The sequence below is a fragment of the Amyelois transitella genome, chromosome 18 (assembly GCF_032362555.1).
Source record: "Amyelois transitella isolate CPQ chromosome 18, ilAmyTran1.1, whole genome shotgun sequence".
Lineage (NCBI taxonomy): Eukaryota > Metazoa > Arthropoda > Insecta > Lepidoptera > Pyralidae > Amyelois > Amyelois transitella.
Genome location: NC_083521.1, coordinates 4,587,931 through 4,613,251, shown reverse-complemented (window position 1 = coordinate 4,613,251; position 25,321 = coordinate 4,587,931). Strand labels below are relative to the sequence as shown.

At 35.3% G+C, this 25,321-nt stretch overlaps 1 long non-coding RNA gene across 1 annotated transcript in view; it reads left to right on the top strand.

The window, feature by feature from the left end:
- LOC132902830 (uncharacterized) overlaps positions 1–24,460 on the top strand; it is a 29,209-nt gene extending 4,749 nt beyond the window's left edge. The window contains exon 3 of the long non-coding RNA XR_009657254.1: positions 24,189–24,460. This is a non-coding gene — a long non-coding RNA (uncharacterized LOC132902830). The remainder of the gene's footprint in view (positions 1–24,188) is intronic.
- Positions 24,461–25,321: the final 861 nt, after the last annotated feature.

Sequence of the window (25,321 nt, the reverse complement as noted above, 5' to 3'; positions counted from 1 at the left end):
TAGGCCAAACAAATAGTTTTCTGGGTATTCCTTTGAACGCGAAGCTCCGGGCATATGCTAGTCATCTACATATACGTTTCTTGTGATTCTTACTATAGTTTGTTTTCCGGTATCCCGAAGTGCGTGTCTGTATTTTCATAGTGCGTAACACCGTGCGTGCCTCTCACGTGTTTCACGCATGCGCTTGCGCATCAACATTTACATTTTTGGCGCGGCGAAAGTTAATATCTGTATACCGACTTGTAACTCCAATTTGCTAGTACCTTGCGCCTACTGTAATCAAAATACCGGAAAGAAAACTATCGAAATTAAAGATGACTGTGATGATTTTAATTTTTTAACTCTATCGACAAAAACTACTTATTAATTAATGTATATGAAGAAAGATAGAAAACCTACACCTTTATTAATTTTAAATCTACCTTCTTAATTACTATAATTCGGTGAAAAAGGGTTCTCCTGCAAATATTACAAAGATCAGTTGGAAATCTTTTAAAATCCTGACTTGCTTTTAGGTACTTTAATCAACAAATTTCACAAAAAACCAGATTCGTGATAAAGGCGGACTAATGCTAGGAGATAAACGCATCAGATTTCTTAGTTTTAAAATTACGTAAATAAAATATCTCCTCTCGTATACAAAAATAAAATTCCTGAATGCCATTTGCGTCATGAATGGACATTATAAGCGACCCTCACTCATCAGCTTTCTCTCAGAACGCACGGGAGCCAGTTTGTCCACTTCTTACACTCGGTTTGCAAGTGAAGAAGAAAATTACGAATGCACAGCAATATATTACATTCAACTTTCTCTGATATGCCACAGACGATGCGAAGAAATTGTGTGTATACTTAGCTGAAAATTGAGTTTAATCGTTTACTTATTTTTCTCTAGTTTCTATTTCATGGGTCAAGTGAAACGAGGAGATTTTAGAGTGTAGTCTTTCTTTCTATTTTTGATCATTTTTTTCATTTTTCAGCAAGGCAAGGAAAGCTAAAAAAAATGTTCATACATACATATGGTCACGTCTATATCCCTTGCGGTGTAGACAGAGCTAACAGTCTTGAAGAGACTGATAGGCCACGTTCAGCTGGAAAAAATGGGAGAAAATGTTCAATTTTGTGGTTTTTATGCAGATATCTTGTGTTTCATTGTAAACCTATAAATGTTACCTTATAAGACTATTATTTAAAGTTATGTCCTAACCGTAAGTTGAAGGTAAACAAAAATAAGGTGTAACATATGAGAAAAGGAATGTCATACTATATTAAAATTTATAGCTATAGCATGCAGCTTTCTGCATAGTTGTAAAGCTGTAAAACCATTACTTGCGACGACTTATTAGAGAACTAAAAAAAACCTGTCAAATTCCTTATACCAGCCGTTAGGGCTGTGCGTTGATAAGTCAGTCAATCAGTGTACTCTTTTGTATACATTTACAAAAATTTTATGCCGATTTCTATGATTGTAACCTTTACGATAAGGCTTATCTCACACTAGGCCAGAAATGTGCATATAGTGCATAGTGCTTTACAAACATGGACATAGAACAAAAGTACTTATACATACATTGTATGTCATGCACCCTAGTATGAGGTCCGCCTACGTTAGTTTTAACTAAATACATTTAATTTAAAATTTTAATATTTTGTAATTGGTACTTGTACGTTTCACTTTCCACTACTTTAATTTCATTATGTTACTGTCCATTTCCATCTCCATATATGTATGTACTTACGCATAGTTATGTGTTATCATTTGGTAGTGACATGGTATAACTTTCTTTCATAAGATTCATACTGACAGTAATTAAATAAATCTATATTTTATATATTATACAAATAAATACTTACTTGTGACATTTTTTCCGAACGTCTTCGAAATCAATTAAATAAAACTTCTGTGACAGGTCTAATTGTTACGGTGTAAAATAACTTAGGTACTTACTTGTAGAGATTCCGTCAAATAATGATTAAATGCTTGTTGGAAAAATTCTCTACCACAGGTAAACATAAATAAAATGTCAACCTATAGTGTAGAGGATTTTACAAATGTAGTAATCATCCAAAGTCTCAATCACGTAGGAATTATAGTTTGTGGTGGTCGAATAATATTTTAAAGAGGCAGTAGCTCTTAAAAGCACAAGTGTGAAAAAAAAGCAGCTGCTCCACTTTGGCTACATATATTACCTATGCTTACTACAAGTACCACATTATTTTGTACAACCTAAAATATTAATATATAGCTCTATATTGGATGTCACGGCCTCCAGTCCCAGCTGGCCTCGACCTCTCATCTCCCGGGGAAATCTAGTTTGCGGTACTCCCGTTTTCTATCAGAACTTGGAACAAATAGTTTTTTTTTATATAACCTTTAATAGATAACAGGATTTTGTTTCACTGAATTTTATTCAACGGATATAGAAAATTTTCTTCAAACTCTTAAATGATGTTTTGAATTAACTTGTTGTGAAAATATTCAAATCCTTCCTATACATATGTAGTTAGAGAACAACCGAAGGACCGAATTATTGCTTAGGTATATAATATAGTTATATTACACAATAGTATATTGTGCAAAAAACTACGAATAGAGAAGCTATGCATAAGCATTAACGAACAAAGAAATATTCAAACTCCTTGATACAAAGTATATTTTTAAATCACAAAGCATCGAAGCAGAAACGCCCTTATGTGAGCTGCGTGGCGTGAAACTCCAAGCTTCGACAGAATCCGACGCCATGATGTTGTATTTAATTTCTTCTTTTTCAATAACCCAACTGCGCATATCCATGACCTATTTACATCGGGCCGGTCAAATAAATCTATACACCATACATCTAGGTGATCTAGATAGGCTTTGCCTGGGAACTGTGTTACCTATTGACCTACGTAGCCTATTTTACCTAAACGAAATCCTGGGACGTCCCAGATACAGCGGCCCTGGAGTGACCTTTCAGTTTTCCGGAAAGCCTGTTCTACTAGTTTGTAGAACACCGATTTTCTGATGTAGGTCATAATGTACTTTATAACATCCTTGGGGAGGAAAGTTTGCATTTTAAAGGTTGTCTACTATGTTACTTTTATTTGGTTGGGTGAAAGGGTCAAACAAAAAATACTGTGACTCAAGAGAGAGATTAATTTCCTCAATAAAATTACTCAGTATGTAAGACTACAGTTTCAAACTATGTACAGTTTACGTTATTCGACGCCTTGTTTACAACAAATTAGGTATTTAGATTTTCCGTGTCAAAAATAACATGGTTAATCTTTAATATTTTTTCTATAAAAGTACTAACTGCAACCGAAAAGCAAAAAGGCTGATACTTAATTTGAATTTTACCCATAAAATAACTTATAATTTTTGGATATAAGCGCAAAGGTAACTTGTAGTTTCAACAAGTTATGTTATACCTAATTAGAGGAAAAATTCTTTCATTAAATTTCTACTAGTAATAAGGCATTGAAGCAAGTTTTCATTCCGCGTGTTTTTACAATCATTTTTGTAATTACACAAAGTTACAATTCATTATTGCCCGCAATGATAGTTTCAAGTGTTGACTGCTGCGGTTTCATAATTATAATCTATAGTATATATAGAAGTACTTATTAACCGGTTATTCTGCTTTATGGCATCCGGACTCCCCCGCACTTGATACAATTGAATTTAAAAGTTAACACTATCGAAATAGGAATCATATTAAAGATTTTTTTTAAATTAATTTTAACGTGTAACATTAAATGATCTATGAACATTGAAGAGAATGTGACTCAAGTTACGCTTTTGTGAAATGAGGCTTAAAATTACCTTGAAGTGTAACGAACACATGAGCACACAATTTACAATTGAAACTTTTCGTGTGAATTCATACTAAAAATTTGTATGGGAATAAAAGATTTAAAATATCTGTTTAAAAATGAGAAACAGGTTGCATAAGGTTGAGTTAATAAAATCTCTTAAGTATGTGACAAATCTTTACTAAGTATCTTTTCACTGAACTACTTTAAACATTTTTATACTTTTATTTTTTGGAGTAGGTATACCTTCTTAAATTTAAACGCCGTTTTTTTGAGAGTGAGGGTATGACATGAGGTTATAAAAGTATAAAGGGCTTTTATCCATCCAAGCACAAAATGTAAGCAAGAACATTTACTTCACTATTTTCGACAAATTTTCTTAATTTACATAGGTAATATGAAATTCGTCGTTATTAATCAAATTTTTAATAGATTTTCCAATGACCTTGTGTTTACCCTACAAGACGTATTGGCGTCGACAAGTCTAAATATCTGGCTGGCGGCTACCAGAGAGTCGCCAACAACCGTGCCAAGAGCCCTGGCACATCCCTTAGTTGCATAAACCGACCGCCAAGGGCAGTGGCGTAATAATTATCTATTGTGTATTGTTTAGACAGTTGACAATCAAGATTTTCAATCAATGAAGAATTAGATCAAAGGTTCTTTTTACTTATTTTTTATAGTAAAAAATACTCGTACGTTATATTGATAGTAACCACTGGAAGTTACCTGACTAACAACCCACATGGGAATCTATCGTGGATGACAGAGCAATATTTTATTTTTGAACAATTGTTTACTAAAAATTACTCAAATATCTCAGACAAGAATTTGTCGCCTCAATGATTTGATTAAAAAGTTTATATACATTCTAACCGTAAACCGCACTAATTTTTTTTCTCGTTCCCGTTTTCAGGAAACAGTTAAGACTGCATTGCTCCTTAAGCTCTATTCTATTTTTGTGCTGGATTTCATCAAAATCGGTCCAGTAGTTTATGAGTTATTATACAGTAGGACTTAAGGACGGCTCAACGTATGGAAAACATTCCACAGGTATTTTGCTAAAAGACCTACAAATTGTTGTAATGAAGTGGGAATACGCTCAAAAAGTTTTAAAAATTCCCAAGTCTCTTGTACTAAATTCAATTAATTCCTAGTTGGCTTTAAATAAAACTGCTATAATTTTTAATACACTTTCATCGCTTGTCAACGCAGTGGAAAACCATTAAATTCATTCGAAATGTTAACAATCATTGCTGCTTTGCGTGAAAATATGTGTCTTTAGTTTTGATACAAAATTTAAAAGATATATATATAAACCTGAATTGGATTACCAACAGTACTGATTGGTTGAAGAACCTGAACCTGATTTCAAACCAAACAAAAAATTGTTCAATAAAAATGTAAATTACTTTACGTTTCTTTTACTTTCTTTGCTATACCTAATCACACAGTAAATATGTCGGTAAATCATAATAGATACATTGCATGCATTGCAAGGTGTCAAACCTACTCGTACAAGTAAAGGCATTTCTACAATCTTTAATGTTCTAAACTTTTAAAATTATTAATTTCTTATGGAATAGTTTTTTTAAGTTCGTCATTTTGGAAATGTAGTTTGTGGTATAAGCTTTCGTTTAATCGAATGGGTTGAATAATCATATAAATTTAGCTATAATCATCCCATATAATGTAGCTTTTCTTCGACGTTGGATCGTTGAGTAGGTAATGAAAATTAAAAAAAAATGCGGAATGTGAAAGCGGTACAGATGGACAGACTTTAACATTCATAATGCTGAAGTAAACCTGAAGAAGGTTAATAATAAAAAAGAAAGATAATAACGAATGGGATAATTGGCGCAGGTAAAGCAACGAAATCGATATAATGATCTGTAAAGGTCTGGCCAAAGATAGGGGTCGGACAAATTTTCTTGACCAGATCAACAAAAAGAAGAAACCAAAAATATCTGACATATCGTAGTTTGGTGATTCCCTTTTTGAAATTCTTTAGTTTCCCTTTTGCTGTGTATTTAAAGCTAAACCGGATGCTGACTTAACTCATTAGTTATGACCGGATCAGACTTGTGAGGCACTAACTGCGAGATAAGGATTCTGACGCGCTGAACAAATGGCATTTTAATGAGTATTTACGGAATTCATTCATCTCCATATATTTTCCGTTGTCTTTTTAAAAAATCATTTAAATAAACTATCTTTAACTGAGGCAAATGAGTAATAAAATGAACTTTTGAATTATAAACCATATGTTCCAAATACTAGAAATCTAGGACAGCCTCCCAAAATGGAGGCTTCGGTTTCACGGCCACCACCTGGATCCTTGGCGCAACAGCTGGATCGATAGAGGCTCGCTCTCCCATCGTCATGACGACCTGCAGCCGTGACCTGGAACTAGGGAGGGGGGAGGGCCTGCATCGAGCGGCCCGGCTGCACCGAGCAGTTATTTCGGTGCAGCTGCTTGCCCGCAGTCGTTCTACGCGCCTCCGATAGCGCGCGCGCCTTTTTCACACTTGCATCGGTAACCGCTTTAACAAAAACGCTCCATTTTCAAATCGTGACTTTTTTTAACCACCAGTGCCGTTCCTGCCACCTGTTGCACTAGCTTGCACTCTCGCGAAGAGAAACCGTTTGGAAAACTCTTTTTCTCAGTAGCGGACGCGTCTACTTTCACCGCTCACATTCCACGATTGCAGCAGGCTATTGCGCCAACCTGACTTCGCAATCTTTCAATGTTTGTTACGTTTAAATCAATGTGATTTCGATTAGTCGCGACTGAGAAATTGAAGACGCGAATGTTGAATGTGCTGAAATAAGGTTATTTTTACCAAATATTACGGAATGTTGAGATGATTGTGGTAGTAATCGTTAGTGTACCTTAGCATATTTTCTTTTTATTATATTTTTGTGTTATTGTTAATAATGAATAGATTTTCGTTACAATGGTTTCTACTTCCATTCTTTGTAGGTACTTTGTTGCTCTCATTTATTCGTTCTTTTAATCTTTGTTGCTGTAGAATAGTATAATTTTCAATTAATGTATTTTATTATCTTAGCACAAGGTATTTGTAGATTGACCAAAATGCATGTAAAATTGACCTAAATATCTCATCGTCTAGGTACTTGTTATCACATATTTGCTTCCATAAAACGACGCATCATACGCAACAAATTGTATTGATCGATTCAGGCCATCCAGATAACTAGGACGAATCTAGGGCTCGTTTCATAGTGGGGGTGGCAACAGCCCGGGAAGAGCCTAGGAACCCTTCAGCCTCCCCCCACCCGCCAATATTGATCTAGTACTTGTTTCCTATTTCAAATTGCAACTTTGAAAAAATATATCTTATATATATATATATATATATATATATATATAATAAATCTGGCAGGTAATATTGTTACTTTAAAAAAAAATTGGTTAAAAGTGGTGTGACATCTGAAGACATGCAACAGTTGGCGAGCTGCCAGGGATGCAGCTCCGAAGGTCGCATGTAGGTATGCGGGGGGCGGGTGGAGGTCATGTCAGGGGGGGCGGGGGTGCAATTATTTGCGAGCGCACAGCGCAGGTGCATCCGGGCATATCCGGGCTCCATCAATCTAGGACATATTGCTAACATTATATTCGGATCTCAGGTTTCATAGTGCACAGTCGCTCCCGCTGCAAGTTCAATTTTTTTATTGTGCCATTTTAGGGTAAGTTGGTTGTTAGGTGTCAATGTAGTTTATTTGATTTGAGCTTCAAGTTATATTTTGAAATGCAGCGATTAAGATTGAAATGTGATTTGCTTTTTATGCATTTTGGGCAAGCCTTGCCATAAAGCAAAGTCAAAATAAGACTTTTTCAATTTCTTAGTATATTAATTTAGAAAAAAAAAATCTCAATTCCAAAATGAAAAATGGGTCGACACAACAATATACCGAACATATCTATTATTTAAAACCAATAATAATGACTTGTGAAAGGAACCAAGTCCACAGTTAATGCTAACTAATGTTTCTCTCGCTCTATCATTAATTCTGTGCTATAAGTGTGACAATGACAAACTGTGTTCTACCAATCTATTGTCAAATAGCCTATATATCGGCGATAACTAGTTACTAGGCACATTGGCATATTTTAAATAAAACACATTGCCTGGTGCATTGTCCGATAAAATATTTTATCGTTTCAATATGGAATAATGATGTGTAGCATTAATATTAGTTTTTATTAAAACTATTTGAAAGTAGAAGCCTTATATGCACATTGCGCATGAATTTATTAGTTTCTTTATTTAGTTCTTTAGCTCATAAAGCATTCCTGCCATAATATGCCAACATTTTAAGTTTTTATTTCCAAACTATATTTTCTCTTTATGTTCGGTTTATCGTAGTTTTTCTTCTAAGTACAATTAAGTTAATTTTACATGCATTTTATGTGTGATAATTATTTTAATCAACCATAAATTATTATCCAAAATGTTATATTAAGTTACGTTAAAGCAACTAAGTTACTCAGGTCATTACTATGAATGTCGGGTGGGCATCACGCTATCACTTTCATCTCAACCATACGTAATGCAAACGTCAGTTAAAGAAGGGCTGACACGTTCAGAAATTTGTTCAATATGGAAACTATAAAAAGTAAAAAAAATCAATGTCTATGATCTGCAATATGTAGAAAAATTTATCCAAGAGATGTAATATTCAAAATATGCTACGGAGCGCCTACGGTTGCTACGAGGTCGCTACGGCGTTCTTGCGCATGCTACGAGGTCGCTACGCGCCTACGAAATCGCTACGCCGTTTTCATATCCAAAATAATAAATCAAATTTTATTTTAATTTAATATCCCATCTATTCGCGATAATATCATTATAGCTTCTTTATGTCAAAAGTTTGTTCAACACAAAGGAGTTGTAAGAGAGAAAAATATATGTTTTAAATAATTATCTTAATTATTATCATCATCACAAGAAAGAGGACGTTCAAAATGAGAAATTATACAAATATCATAATCTTGAAAACTGGCCATTGATTGAGTTTTAAAAAAGAAATTTAACTTTTTTCCATAATAAAATAATGTTTTGCAAACTAAGACGATTACTCGTCAGCCCTATCGACGTTGCGAAACGCATATAAAGGCGCACACACGGTGGAAACTTTCGCTTCGCGGCCGTTGACCGTGGCACTTTCTAAATGTCGTAACGCGGCGATCGCCCATTGTAATTCACGATACGCCTCGCCGCGACACGCGAGCCCATTACTACCAATTTTTTGTCGAGTTTTCGCAAATCCGTAGAAAGTCGCCGCGTAAGGCTTTACGGTAACTCGGTGTGAATCTTCGTGGTTGATGTTTGTTTTATTCAACACCAGATTTTTTTCACTGCTCAATAATTTGTGAACTGAAATGATAATCAATTTTGTCCCTAAAAAAATTAAAGTGTCAATCAGTATTAGAAAAATAATCGCGAGTTCTACGTAAGTGGCGAAATGTAGTAAAATAACTTAACCTTATAATTAAGCAGTATATTTAAAAAAATCATGCTAAAACTTGTACTTAAATTGCTTATCAAATACATTTCAAAAGTCAATTCTACTGTACATATAAAAATAAGCTTTAAATCCGGTAAAACTTAAATAATCTAATGTAGAAAAGCCCGTAGCCTCCAATGCTTAATCACGCCACGACCCTGACCGCAAGTCCTAGGTTACCTAGAACACGCCCTTGGGCACCCTGCCAGCTCCCCCTCCCCCCACCCGCCCCTCCCGGGACGCTCGCGCATGCACAGGAAGCGCTGATATTACCAATAGCCGGTCAATAATGGACATACTAGTTGTTTGATAACTGGAGGAAGTCTTAATAATGGATATAGAGTTCTAAATTGAAAATGTTGACACTTTTTTATTTTTTTAAATTTTATTCTTTGATGTAAGCCAGACAGATTCTCAAGTTTAATATAGCGGCCATGTTTAACTATTTGTCAATGATAAGAGAAATACTAAAACTTCTCAGTAACTTAGAAATTAAGTAAATCACTAAAAAAAAGTCATTGTAGCTTTGAAAATAACAAAAAATAAACACGTTTGAAATTAAAGTAGCCGCCTGTAGGAGCAACGAAAAAAGCCGTGTTGACATATCGATGACATTGAAAATATACCACTAGGTATTACAGCAAATAACTATTTGTTTTTAAAATACGACATAAAACTAGTGTCATAAACTATGCAGATACCGATGAATAAGAACCCAATAAAGTCACCTTCTCAGCGAGTACTATTTTTTACTAATCAATTCGCACTTTATATTGTTGATAAATTAAATCGGAAAGTAGAGTTATAAGTAAAATTGGATTCGGGTATAACACTTGTACCAAAATGGCACAGATCAAGAAATCTCTAAAAAAAACTTATGACTAAATACTAAAATTGCAAACCAATTTATCCGCTATTTTATATTGATATGACAACAATCACGTTTGTAACCAACAGGGTTTGCAATATCCAATAAGAAAAAAATATTATATTATTGTAAATTATCATATTCAATTATTACTGAATTGGCTCTATCTACCCCGCATGGACCTGATTATATGTATATATGTAATTACCTGAATGTAATTAATGACCAATCTCAGCTTTTAATCATCCAGACGAGCTTGCCAAATAAATATGTCCATACATCCGAATATATTACTCTCCTTGTGGCGAAGTCGGCCAATTATAAATATGTACGTCCTAACACTTTTTAACGTATCGTTTGTTCTGTTGATTGACGCCTGTCAGCCAACATGCGTTGGTCGGATTATAATTATTTAATTAATGTTAATGTCGCATTTTATTCATCCAGTGGTTTGCATTCGTAATATGCGTACTCTGTTTTTATGGCTCTAACTGGACGTGATGTGAATGTCTCACGGCATTTCTGTACATTAGTACGCACTCACTGAATATGTAATCAGATGTTTAATCGAATCGCCTTTTAGATGTTGAACAGAATTTTATATGGAAAAGTAAAAGTTAGAACGCATGTTTAGCGCGTATAGCGTGTAAAAACACCTTTATTTTATGGATCGCGATTTTATTGTAAGATTCAGTGCTATTCTCCTTTTTACTTTGTAACAACGAGATGTTATTAGTTTTAAATTATTCAATAAAATAGAATAGAAGGAATAAACCAGATTGATTTAGTCCAGGAGTGAGATATGGAATACCTACCGATTCAATGATACTTCATTTTGTTATACCTACATAAATACTACCCACATAGTTACACAATTAAAATATACGGTCCGTGATGCATATAGCAACTGTGTACACAGATTGAATCGATCATTTTGAATTCACTCTAAAGTAACAACAACATACGAGTACATACATAAAGTAAAAATGTTATAAAATAAAATTTTCTAGCCATGATGGTCCCTTGCAAAAATGATACATAATAAAATATTTAAATCTTAAGTTTTAATTTTAAATTTGTATATCGTGACACTCTCTCGTGAAACAATATGACACTGGGCTGGTCCCGGCTGCTGAAAATAAACCCGCACGACGTTTGTAGGTCAGTTCTCTGATCCCTTATTGATTTAGCTAATTACGTTGTAAGTATGCCAGAGCGGCTGAATCAAAACATGTTTTTCACAACTTCTCTGTAAAGTCAACGTGTCTGTTCGAAAACTCGACGTTCACTGCGAATTGAACATATCACACAAGTTACTTACCAGGACAAGGCATTCTGCTTGTCAAGGATGCCGAAAATGTGATGAAAAATGATTTTTTCCGATTTCCCGAGTTTTTGATGTTTTAAGATTTAGGTTTATACATATACATATATATTAATTACAAATAATATACGAGTAGTATCGTTGAGTTAGTATCCCACAAACTAAAGTCTCGAGCTTACTTTGGGGCTCGCTTAATCTGTATAGTTTGTCCCGCATATTTATTTTTAGCCTGTATTTGCATTCGACTACCGGACAAAGGTCTCCTTCCACAAAGCTCTATCTATACGAATCATAATTTTTCCTTCAAAATTCGATGTCGTTTCGTCGTCTCCTCCTAGGTCTTCCCTAAAGTCTACGTTCTTCTGCGACCCATTGATTTGACAGTTTATTTATTTATTTATTTTTATGATGGACATAATGTGAGCACACGTGTGAGTCAGTACGTACTCGTGGATAGAGCGGCGTGAGTCAGCTGGCCTTGTGCGCAAGCGCAGCAAGAGCATAAAACGGCGACCACTCTAATGTTATAGCTATCGCTCTATGAGCTGGAAGCATTATTATTGATTTTATAATTAATCAATAAAACTTTGCGAATTTTATAGTACTCGTACCTAGTTATTTATTTATATAAATATCTTTGAAATAAATTTATAATGGTGTGGTGGTATGATTAATGTTATAATGTAACATTTTAAAACATGGCGATACCAGTTTAATAAGTATAATAAACAAAAGCTAATGATAATAACAAACATCCCGCATAATAAATTTATAGATAGAGTCATTGATAAAAATCCATTGAGCTATTACGATGCTTTGATAAAAGTGCTAGATAAATACTATACCTACGCGTGAATATGTAACCCACGAACAGTACATACCTACTACTACGATTCAATAAGAAGAAAACATTATGGTAACTGACTATTTTTATATCGATGACCTAACTCCTGCATTTACAAAATAGTATTGCTCAATATATCATCTTTGATATTTTCGTCAGCCAGTGTTGTTTTCTTTCGAACCTGTACCTATATAAATTATGAACGTGTCCGCAATGTTTTCGTGCGTTGCCGTGAGTCGGCCGTCCAAATGGAGCGGCTATTTGCGGCATCGAGGCCTGCTCGCGACAATATTGTAACCGACACACGAAACCTACGCGCCTCTCTTAACAGTTATTGCTGTTAACTATCTAATATTCGCACCGTTCTCATAAATAACTCGACAACACAGAAATACGACCGCGAATGACGAGGTAGAGGCTGAAGCTCGTACGTTTAGAGTGCATACATACAGATGGCAGAGTGCGTGGTGGCCTAGTTACCGATGCATCTGGCGCGTTCTTATCTATCGGTCGTGTGCTCCGCATATTGTAATCCGTTCCATACCCTCGTAGAGTCCGCTCTCTACGGCCGTGTGAAATATTTTCAATGGCGCCGATAAGTGGATCGTGGATGCGCTAAGGATGAAAGCGAGCTCGCACGCAGGCGAAAGTAATATGCGTGAAATCTGTCGGGAGAAGCATGGTGGGGACAGGTGAGCCGCGGCGGCTCGAGGAGATGGCGCATCGGCGTCGGCAGCGACGGTCAAGTTGCGTCAACCGGGCCCGCGCGGCCCCGTTGGCAGCGGGCGCGTATTTCAAGCCGAGCCTCGCTGCACCGAGCGCGGCTTTGCGAAACCATCGGTTATGCAAGGCGTGCCGCTGCCAACTCGCGGCTTCTCGCGCACCGCCGGAAGGAAAAGTGGAACGCGGCGCAGTGGTGCGGCCGCGCGCGCCGCCTCTACACGCGGCTCCAGTGAAGTGTCCCTCAGTGTCGTGTCAGTGTCGCTTCTAGAACGTTGGAATTGTGTTGCGCAAGTCCTACGCCTACAGTGGGATTATTTTAAACTAGATAATTAGCAGGCCACGACCTCGGCCCGAGCCCGAGTCGCAACCCCCTTCCATCTGTACATACTCATGTGCACGTGCAGAATCATATGGATATCACGTGTACAACCTATATTCTGTAACTCTAGTCGCTTTACACTATGTGCATTCTTAATAAATGGCGTGGAAAACACCTTCTGCTTTTCATAACCCAGGCTAAACTTTTCATCTGCATGTCATTCTCATACTAAACATCATAAACACGAGTATCGTTGTTCGATAAGATACGCCTATCGATTCAAAAACAGTTTCATCACACGACTATAGTTCAAGGCATGAAAATAGCAATGTGTGAACCTGTGAACGCTGTCTGTTCGTAAAGCTGTCCGTGTGACGGGACGTTAAAGTCCGAGATTATTTTCCGCTGCCAGGCCTGTCAAGTGCTTTCATTTTATAAATGGAGTCCGGACTCCGTCGTATCTCGCGAAAACTCGATTATGACTTTCAATTTATAGAATAAATGTCGGATGTGACTGTCGAGGGAAAGTATCGGGTTTAACTAGCTGGTTTCCAGCTGGTATGGTAGACGCCGCTCGTACATACGTTTAGTAAAAGTACAATCCCCGTACGCATGCCTTCACTGCGCCACACGTCACTTTGCCATTCGACTCGCATCCATTCACATTTCCAGCAAATAGAGCCGTGGTGCCTTTAACTGAGTCCATGCACTCAAGGACATATTAATAGCGTGTAAACGAGACGGAGCGGACACATTTATCATGCTCCCATGTTGCACAATGCAGCTTATCTAGCACATGAGAGCCGACTATTATTTGTCCCACTTTCTTAAAGTCGATCTTACGATTACATCGGTGCACTTTCAAACGACGGATTGTCGTGACATAACGTTTGAAGCAAGTTACGTTCACTTTTTGGTACCGAACGCTAAAGGGCGAAGGTCTACGGAAGAGTTTTAACTGGAAATGTTCTTAAAAAATCTAGTGCTTGCTTGCGACTGAATCATAATAAGAAAAAAAAACCTGAAACAAGTTAAAACCAAACAGGAACTAATATTCCGCTCATAAATAAATAAAGAATATGTAATTGCGAATAATGCGCAATGGGACGATTGCATGGCATTACGTCAGGGCTGCATCTAGCAGTGTGGGTGTTTAGAAATCTATGCATAGCTGCAGGCCACACTCCGCCCACGTAGGCCGCCAGCCACGGGTCGAGATAGCGCGGTAGATTGCAATGTCCAACGAGCTAAGTACGGAATTATTGTGTATCACTTTCGCATTGTCAAATAACGATTTTAAGTGTTTGCAAAATATCATTTAATTAAATATCAAACAAAAATATTATAAAACTATCGGTTTATTATTAATAATGCACGTTTTCTAGGTATGAAATCTGCTTTGTCTTTATTTTTGCATTTTTATAACTTTCGTGCTATTTGAGCATCGGTATTCGCAATTACAAGGTACCTAAAACACCAACATAAATTCAAGTACAAGTCATAAAGAATGTCATTATTATTCTATATTAGCGGCTGGAGGGCTACGTCTGAGGCGGCGCAAGGCCACGAGTATGACCTACTTGCAATCACCTTTGTTTCAGAACGTCCCAGGCCAATATGCACTTTATTGCAATTTGATAAAATTATTAAAATCCTTTAACATGTAAAGTAAAAAACTTATGTTTTCATAAATTTTGAATTACTCATAGATATGGTTACTAGTAGAGGTTCAAAATAGACCTAACGTTATCTATCTACGTATCTATAATCAGTTTAAGTCAAACCGTAGTTTTTTTTAACCAAGTAACTACCTTTCTTATCTTTTAGTTTAATGGACCAAATACTAAAATTGTCACGCGCATGGTTCTACCTTTTTCATAGCCGTCTGTTTTTTTTTCTCTGTTTTGGAATTAACAAATATCTGTAACCACGAGCAATTTATCGATTTCTTATCATACAAAAATCTGTCTTAATCTATCGACTTCGTCTATAATGCCGTTTCCGTAATCTTTTCTTCGGGCTTAGTGTTATGCTAGTATGTTTTCTGTTAAGTTTAACGTAGTTGTCTTAGTCGACTCATAGTAAAAAGGACTTAACGACTTAAGAATTCCACCGATGACATAATTATTAAATATTCTACATAAACCATGTCAATGTTGAACATGGTAAAGCAACTTAACTGCACCAGGCAATTAATAGCCAATAAAGAGTAATACGTCATCGGGTATAAATACGCCTATTACCACAAGTAAACTCGCGTACATAATACTATTACATCTAGATAGACCTACACGTGTCGAGGATGCAAGGTCTATTAATCTTATCTCTCAAGTATTTCTAACTAATAGGTGATTTTGATTCGCTTAATTTTCCTTGTTTAATTTCAGTAACCGAGATAAATTATTAATTAACTAATTAACTCACTTACGTTTTACTTTTCTCCACTGAATCTGAATAATTCGGAATACAATTAAATAGAAACATATTCACACTTTTTTTAAAATTGCAAAGGAAATAGAGCAAAGGGAACATGTTGTAAATATTGACATAAAGACGATCAGTCAATACAATAAAAGCCTTGCCTCATTTTGCTCATATTTTTTGTGATCGTGACATGAAATTACTTACTTATAATAATTCTAGGACATAAGCATACGAATCAGGTTAAACATGTGCAGCAGAATGCAAATTTTCTGACAAAAAAAATATAATAGGTATACGCTCGTCACAAATTTATCATAAAACTAAAATATTAATTTAATTGCTTTAGTTATTTCTTTGTCTTTTTGTATCCGCATTTGAAAAAATGCATTTCGATCAAAAAATTATAAGTAATCTTTGCTCTCGTCTGTGCATGACGTTAGTTTAGTTCTATGTCGTCTGCTCAATGCAATATGCAATTAAATGCACTAATGAGATGCTCATTGTACATGTGCATACTTGTTAGATACTAAATGATTTTCCATTCATCCATGATCTAATCTTTTTATTAATCATCAGAAAAATCTAACCAAATTTTACACGGTTTAACACTACAAGTAAAAATTGTTAATGGGAGTTTAAAATTGTTCTTAAAAAATTAATTTAACTAAAACGACAGCTAAATAAGTTAGAAAGTTGTTTGCTTCCGGAAAAATAAAGTATCATAACTAGAGCGGAGTATAAATTGAATTATCACTGTAATACAAACATGTACATATATTATCTGCTCTCTTGTAAATGTCACGCTTTCACCTCGCACTTTCGTTCGTATTTAAAATCACACCGGCTTTCGAAAATCGTGGGAGAAACAAATGTACGTAAATGGCGTATCTTTTATGCAAAAACATTACCTTCAGGGCAAAACTCATTAATTTTCACTTCATAATGTTTCATGGTGGAAGTAACTTAACAAAATATTGACATCTTTAATTCATATACACGTACAAATTCATAATAACGATCCCATCGACCCGCTGTATATTGCTAGTCACAATATTTAAACCTTGTGATTTTAGTACATGAACATCCTTAGTCTCAGTATAATCATAGAATATCGATGAGCCCTCAGTATTCTCGTGAGACAACACTAACGCTTACTGAATATCATCACTAACCCTATTGCACTAAAGCCATAACATACTGTAATGAATATGTGATGTCAGGAGACACTAAGTGAGAAATCGGCTAAGACGTTCCGTAAAGTGCATAGACTTAGTGACGCGGCAAGGGTTTCGTGTATCGATATCGACGTTTTGATTCGCCCCGGAGTTCGTGCCAGGAGTGCGTTTGCAAAGCACGCGACAAGTTTGCGTTTTGGCAAAACTGATTCTGTAAATGCACTATCTGGTACGACACACCGGGGCGGCTAGCAACGCTCCTGACCTGCCACCGAAAGAAAATTTATTGTGAACCAATGAACTGTCAGTGCTAATCTTTTAAACTATTTTCAACGTTGACCGTCACATACCAAATGCTTTTTATTCTGTTAGAATTTGTGTTTCGTTTTATTCCGGTATGTATATGAGATGTTTTTGTATTACATTTCTTTTAAAAATCTTAAAGAATTGAACCATTTACTTTTTGAGTAAATTTTAATTTACACGTGTATTATCTGTTCAAAGTCGATAAAGATCTCATATACCTACAACAAATAATATGTGCTTCATATTTTATTATGTTCTTTGTACTACGGAAACTTACTTAATATTATTTTGTGTAATTTTTTCATGTATCTTTACGTAATTGCCTTTTTTTGTTAGGATTTATTTTTCGTCGTAATTATTATATACCCATTTATTATTGTGTCTCTTTTTAAACTATTTTATTACAGCTGTTCCCGCAAGCTTTTTGTTTTATTCCATATCCATTTATTTTATTTACCCTAGTAACTTATTTAGCACAAATCAAAATTTTCTGACAAGTAACTATTTTATAGACAGTGTCGTATTTCAGTAGTAAACTTTTATTATTTGTATCATTTGTGACAATAACAGAAAATGTTGACAATGATAATGGTTGGAAGCCATTGTGGCAGTAGTTTCCTCGTTTAGCCTTCGACTGTAATTATAGCCTCGCAACTATGGCAGGCCAGTGAGGCCAGCTCAAGCGGGACTCGTCATTTTTATTACTGCTTCGTTAACTACATTCTCCTGCCCTGCATATAATTCTTCAATTAAAATATTTAATTTAAATCAAAGGAAAAGTTTAATGACATTTCTGTTCAAATCAATTAATGACTGGTTAGGTTAGTATACCATACCATCGAGTATAACTCGATACTTATTGAAGTATTTTTTCCCTTTTACAGCAGGTATAGTAGGGACTGTATATATTATAGCTTATAATTGATTATATTCTAGCAACTAAGAAGGCCTTGATAACTGATAAAGTCATGTCTTAATAAATTACATGATTGATCGCTTTTTCTGCTACGTATATGTATCTCAGCTTACAATTTACTAAAATAATGACAGCATTCATTCTAGCCTAGCCAAAGTAACTAGGTATGTATCTTATGAATTTGAAACGTTTTCTACTACAAATTATTGAAACTATGATCAAAATTTACTTAGACCGAGAATTTAACGGAGGACTACACGGTGTGGCAGAGTACCAAACCTATTTACTATGGAAGCAAAGTTACATTTAATGAATACTGAATTGAAAATCGTATAGTTTTGAATAGCCATACATCAATATTTCTCTCAAACATCTAGCCAAAATTTAAAATATTCGTTTACTTATTTTTTCACTTACAATGTAGAGACACTAGAGCTAAACGGCTGAACTTCGAATAAGTAAAGATATCGTCTGTTATTTTCTTGGAGTTGTTCACAAATAAAAACATATGAGAAACTCACGTATCTTTAGCAGCGAAGCGTATAATGTTGAATCCTTCTGGCACCAACCGAACGTCATCTTTTGACGCCTGTCAGCTGTTCGTTGTTCCACATGGCCGCAACTAAATATTGAACCAGATATTATTAGAGGCACGGTGGAATAGTTACAAACAGACTGCTCTAAATTCATATATCAGAACTGAACTACTCCAGATCGGCCTTCAAAATTTCACTTGTTGTAACAACATGAAATTTTAAATAATGATTGGTGAAAGAAAAGCTAAACAACTTAAAAAAAAAGAAAAAAGGAAGATCATTAGATCGCTAAGGTGTAAAATAGTCACAAAATTTGCTTAAGACTGCAAAAATGCATTGGTAGATAATCGTATTTTGACCTTGACTTTCTAATAACAGCCTAACATCAGTATCTTGTTGTCAAAAAAAACTACACCTTAACGACATCACATTATATTGTAACCTTGACATGAAACAGAATAACACTAGGTACTTTACAGTGAAGCAATTATGTATGTACGCGAGACGAAAATGATTTTCTCAGAATGCTATTCTGAACAAAAACATCGTTACGTCTATATTGTAGGTTATTTATGCTCTCATCCGGTATTTTACCTATTCCTAGGAACTTCGCTAGTCATTCATTTCTAAGCTGTTATGTTTATAAACTATACGTATAAAAATAAAGCCCCACAAAAATATCAACACACTATTTCATTTTGAGCGAAAGTCGTGAATTTTGCCTTACTTATTATAATGTTTTAATGATATAACAATGATAATGAGGTAACAAAAATTGAATAAATAATTTGGGCAGTCATATTCATGAAGAACTTAGTTATATCCTGCTTCTTCATTAAATTCTTCCTGTTCATTTATTGTGCCAATTTTTTTAGAGTAAGCTACTAAGTATTTTTGAGACATTAGTATGGATGGAATGTAATCAGCACAAGAACTTTCGGTATTATTTACTCCATATCCTGATTTTAGGTACTTGATAATACTTTATCGACGAAGTATTATATTGTTTTTGCTTTGTCTTACACTGTTGAGCAAATAAAGTCAGTAGGTCAAGTGTGTTGCACAGCCGAAGCCTTACCTAGACATATACAGCCTTGCAGAGTAATCTAATTTCCCTAATGTGTTCACACATATTTATTCTTATCGTAAAATATGTCACTAGTTTTTTATGTCTTAGATTCACGATATTATATACATACTTGAATTGTTTTTATAGAGATATAATTTTGTAATTTATTTGTATGATTTTTTTTTAATAAAAACTTTACTTTTTCGTTGTTTTATTTTATTTATGCACTATGTTAAGGTTTTCAGAATCATCTCATTCTTGAATTCATAATAATAGTAGTAAGTATCTATTCTATGGGCAATCTAAGATAATATGTACCTTACATAAAAACTATATTGAACATAAAATTTGTTATAACAATATCTGATTGCTTAATTTTTTAACGGAGACATAGCCACTGAGTAAATAAATCATTGTAGAGAACTTATCACGTATTGCTAAGGGCCCTATGAAGTCAAAAAACTAACAGCTCTCAGCTGTGTAATCGAGATCAGACTAAGATGAGCAATAGATAGAAAATAACAAATAAACAATTGTTAGAACAATTGATAGTGTAAAAAGTATTATCATAATAAAAACGTGGGGAGCAATTAGAAATATAAATAATAACTTGGATAGTAACGTCAATAAGAATGTAAAGGAAGATCTGCATGAAGCTAATGGTAGATCAGTTAGTATTGCTTATATATTATATCTCAAGTAAGATATTAAATTGTCACATAAAATAAATATACATTAAAACCACCTAAGTATAATTTATCAGAATTTCAGCTCAATCCTAACTTTTGTTCCCAAAAAATATCAAAAATGAGACCAAATTACATATTTTTAGACACCTTCATGAAATTAAATCGTGGAGGTTCTGGTCAAAAGTCGGGTCAGAAGAGTGAAATGATGTCGTTTCTGCCTAGCCCGCTGGAAAGATGTGATGTGTGTATGATGTACATGCAGTTTTAGGACTAAGCGAGAAAACTGAGGAGATCGCCATGTAACGAGGAAAACTTTCGTTTGCATAAGCGAACAAGAAATAATCTAAAATGAAATATTCAATCAGATATACATACCTTATTTCCAAGAGCATATTGATCTAATGACACATTCCTGGCATAATATAATGAATTGTCACGGACAACACCTGCGCTGCCTTGACTTGTTAATGATGTTCTAACGATGACTACATCATCTAGCAGACATGCCACTTTAGTCAAATCAGGACAGTCGCCTCCACTTAATTTTACTGCCTTTGTTTTGGCCACACCTATATATACTACGTGTTTATCCCTTACCACGGACAATGATGATTTTATTTGATTCAAAGAAAGCAACAGGTTGCTTGCCATCACCTAAAAGATGAATCTCAAGTTTACGTTAATGCCCATGTTGAGTATAAGTCTGTCTTGCCGATTTTATCCCGTCAGTAAATATCCGGTCTGTGATATTGTCTGTGGTTCGCATAGTCCCAAATGCACTCTCATCTGTTACCTTCCCAGAGCCTGGAATGTTGCACTTTTAAGTGAAAGTTCCGTCTTAAATCTGTCTAGCCCGCAAGGTAAGGTATATAGACCTGATTATATATATATTTATATGTACTAGCTGTGCCCGCGACTTCGTCCGCGTGGAATAGTTATTTAGGGCATCATTGAAGCCCTCAAGGGTGAATAATTTTCCCCCTTTTTTCAAATTTTCCATTATTTCTTTGATTTTTATAGTTGCAGCGTGATGTTATAAAGCCTAAAGCCTTCCTCGATAAATGGTCTAAGCATTCAACGCAAAAAGAATTTTTCAATTCGAACCAGTAGTTCCTGATATTAGCGCGTTCAAACAAACAAACTCTTCAGCTTTATAATATTAGTATAGATGTATGTACGGTATTATGGACTGCAATCTGCCAGACACCTATAATTCTTGGCAGTTTAGATGTACTCACTAAGTGCTCATTTTGAAATTAATTATATGGAGGTAATCAAATACTATACCTAATCACATTTTTGTTTACCATTTTTGTACGGTGTTTTAAAGGTCATTGATATACACTTAAAATAGAACAGATCCTAATCCTTGTGGTACACCCGATAAATTTCGGGCTTTGAAGACAATAATAATATTAGCTTGCTTATAGAATTCTTTAAAGTTATCAGGTGACTAGATGAGTAGTCGGAGAGACAAGATATTTACTTTAGATACGGACACATCAAGATAGGGCGTAGATCGGAAGCTTACAAGCCCTTGAATTTAATAATTACTCGTATGTACGTACAGTGAACAGCTAAGCAACCTGACCGATTATTATTACTAACATGAGATTTCCAAAGAGTGGTCCTTTTCTTTGATGCCATAAATTTTACTTGTCCCTTTTCTTGTAGATGTCGTAACAGGCGATTGGATCAGACTAATATTGTAATCATGCCTGCCATAAGATAGACTATAGACGGATAGACTGTTGGGTTTGTATGCTCCGCAAGGGGAAAAAACATAATTATAAATATGTGTATGTTAATTGTCATGAGAGATGAAGAGATAACATAAGTGACAATCACCGAAATTAAAAAATAAATGCCAGTCATTTCTACAAATTTTTAGGTATAATCTAACTGCTAAAGTCAGTTCTGAAAAAATATTTTCGGGACGTCATTTTCAACTGCCAAAATTTAATACAAGGTGCATATTATGTTACCATTTCATGAATAAGGAATAGAATAGAATCACTTGATATGACCCTCTCTAAAATTCGTGGTCATGGCGAACTTGGGCTCCTCTCCTCAGAGCGGTGGCAAAAACTAAACACCAGGATGATGATGAAATAAAGGGTTTAAATGTTCTAACCGATGTTCTTACGGTGAGGGAGAACATCATCAGGGAACTTGCACATTCAGATAACCGAATACGGGTTAGGTTTACCTGCCATGTTGCGGAGGTCAGATGGGAGTCACTTGGTCTTGGCATACCCCGTGCACCACTCCAGAGTGGTGAGAATGCAACCGGGACTTAAGACAGGAGGAAGAAGTTATTAAAGAAAAAACCTCTTCACATTAATAAAAAAAAATACATTTCGACAAGTCTTCATCCCTTAAAGAGTAAACAGAGCCAATCTATATATATAAAACTCTTCCGTTACTGAGTGACTGACTGACAGACAACGCACAGTCGAAACTACTGGTCGTAGACAGCTGAAATTTGGAATGTAGGTTCCTTGGGATATGTAGGGGAGCACTAAGAAAGGATTTTTGGAAATTCAACCCCCAAGGGGGGGAAAAGGGGTAAAAACGTTTCTATGAAAAATCTTATTCCTTGGGTTTATAAACTTGAAACTTGGCATGAACACGTACATAGGCAAGTAAATATGTTTGACATTATAAGTTTTTTCAAACTACCCTCCAATCGTGATTTAGGGGGTGCGATTGGGTGACTGATTTATTAACGCACAGCCGAAACCGCTCGGTATAGGAGTCTGAGATTTTGAACAGAGGTTCCTTTAGTAACATAAGTGAGCACTAAGAAGGGATTTTTGAAATGTCAACCCCCAAGGGGGGGAAACGGGATAAACTGAGCCGGGGCTGCGGGAAAGTTCTAACGAGATACCGTGGCCCCGGAACGCAAAGCGCAACTGAAGGAACGAGGTGGGTTTTAGTCAGTAAAAGTCTGACACTCCCTTCCGTTCCACCCAGAGCGGGAGAGGTCATTTGATGATTTCCCATCCTTAAAAAAAAGACTTTGTATGACAACTTTCTACTAATATTATAAAGAGGAACTATCTATTTTTTTATATGTTTGTTTGTTTACACATGTAATTGATAAACTCCGAAACTACTGAATCGATTTCAAACATTCACCATTAGAAAGCTACATCATCCCTGAGTAACACAGGCTATATTTAATTCCAGTTGTAACAAGATTTCAGCCTGTGGAAGAAAAAGCCCTGTCGAGATCATTAAAAAACGCTATATATAACCGAATTACACGTGGGCGAAGCCGCGGGCGGAAAGCTAGTAGTTCTATAAAGATGCTTGACTTAACCTATAGTTAATGATGAAATTGGAATTCAGATAGTGACAGGTTGCTAGACCATCGGTTTAAATAATTCCAAGTTCCAAGCATGCACACATATGTATTATGCTTTTTCTTCGCTACAAGACTTACAAGAAAGTGAATGTGCTTATTATTATTACTCATCTTGACCTTCATAAGTCTAAATGCAAGTTTGATTTTGGTTAAAAAAATCAATACCCGAAAAATGATTGTTAGCTGCACCTAATAGTGAACCGAACTATGAAAATGATCCAAACCTATTAGCATTAGGATAGGGCTACGATAATACAACACCTACATGCAGATAACATTTTATTTCTTTTTTCAGGTGTGGAATACTCCAGACGTCCAGTTCTTAAGAAAATATCTATCTGAAGACATAAGAAGAGTGAAGAAAGATTATGCTAGTTTTTTATATCAGAAGAACTGCTCAGTTGCTTTCGACCATTCGACCATTTAATTTTTATTACATTGCATTCTGAATTAATAGCGATGTGATGCAGTTCCCAAAAAAAGAAGAGATTTTTAAAGAAAAAGAAGTTCTAAAGAGATAATATGAAACTCTGAAAAGATGAGTATTTTAAGAAAAGAGATAATGTTGTGAAGATGAAGAAGGGTGTCGCAAAAGAAGAGGTTCCTGTGAGAAGAAGTTCTGAAGATGATAGGGTAGACCGCGTTGGCAGTGTGGTTAGCTGGTTGTGTTTCCACTACAACAGCCACTAGCGACACTGCCCCTGCGTGCGCCCAATTTCACCATAGTCTAATTTCACCATGCCTCGATTTCAACAAGGCTTAATTTCACTATGGCTCAATTTCATCATTACTTCGATGTTGTTCTTCAGTGCAAGAATGAAAATCGCTGCTGAGCGAACATCCTTGGATTTTTTTAATTGAAGAATTTGTATTAAATAAAAAAAATGTGTTTGAAAATAAATATGTTCTTTACCATTTTCCCCAGTATTACTTAGAAAAAGTCTCATTTATTTATTATATTTTACTTTATCCCTTACACAAGCATTCATACAGAACTGCAAAGGCATACTTGCACCTATAGGTAGATTTAATATCTGATACTCGATATGTAAATTGAATAAAATGTCACTAAGTACTGCATTCTTAGGGCAAGATTTTTTACGCTAGTTTTGAAAACAATAGATACCTACTCACTCTCCTTACTCCACAATCGTGAGTTCTTCTAAAACTTTAACAGGTAACTTAATCAACGACATACAAAAATGAAGCTTCTTTGCCGGAAGAGTGGGCAGGGAATTTATCTTACCACTTGACACGATTGCTACTGATCTTTGATCAAGGTAAGTTTAAAACCTTAGAGTGGTCCCTACTTTCCTACTTATAAATGTGAAACTCAGTCTGTCTTACGCTTTCACGTCTAAACCACTGAATAGATTTTATTGCGTGGGGGAGAAAGGGTTAAAATCTTAATGAATCAATGTGAAGTCG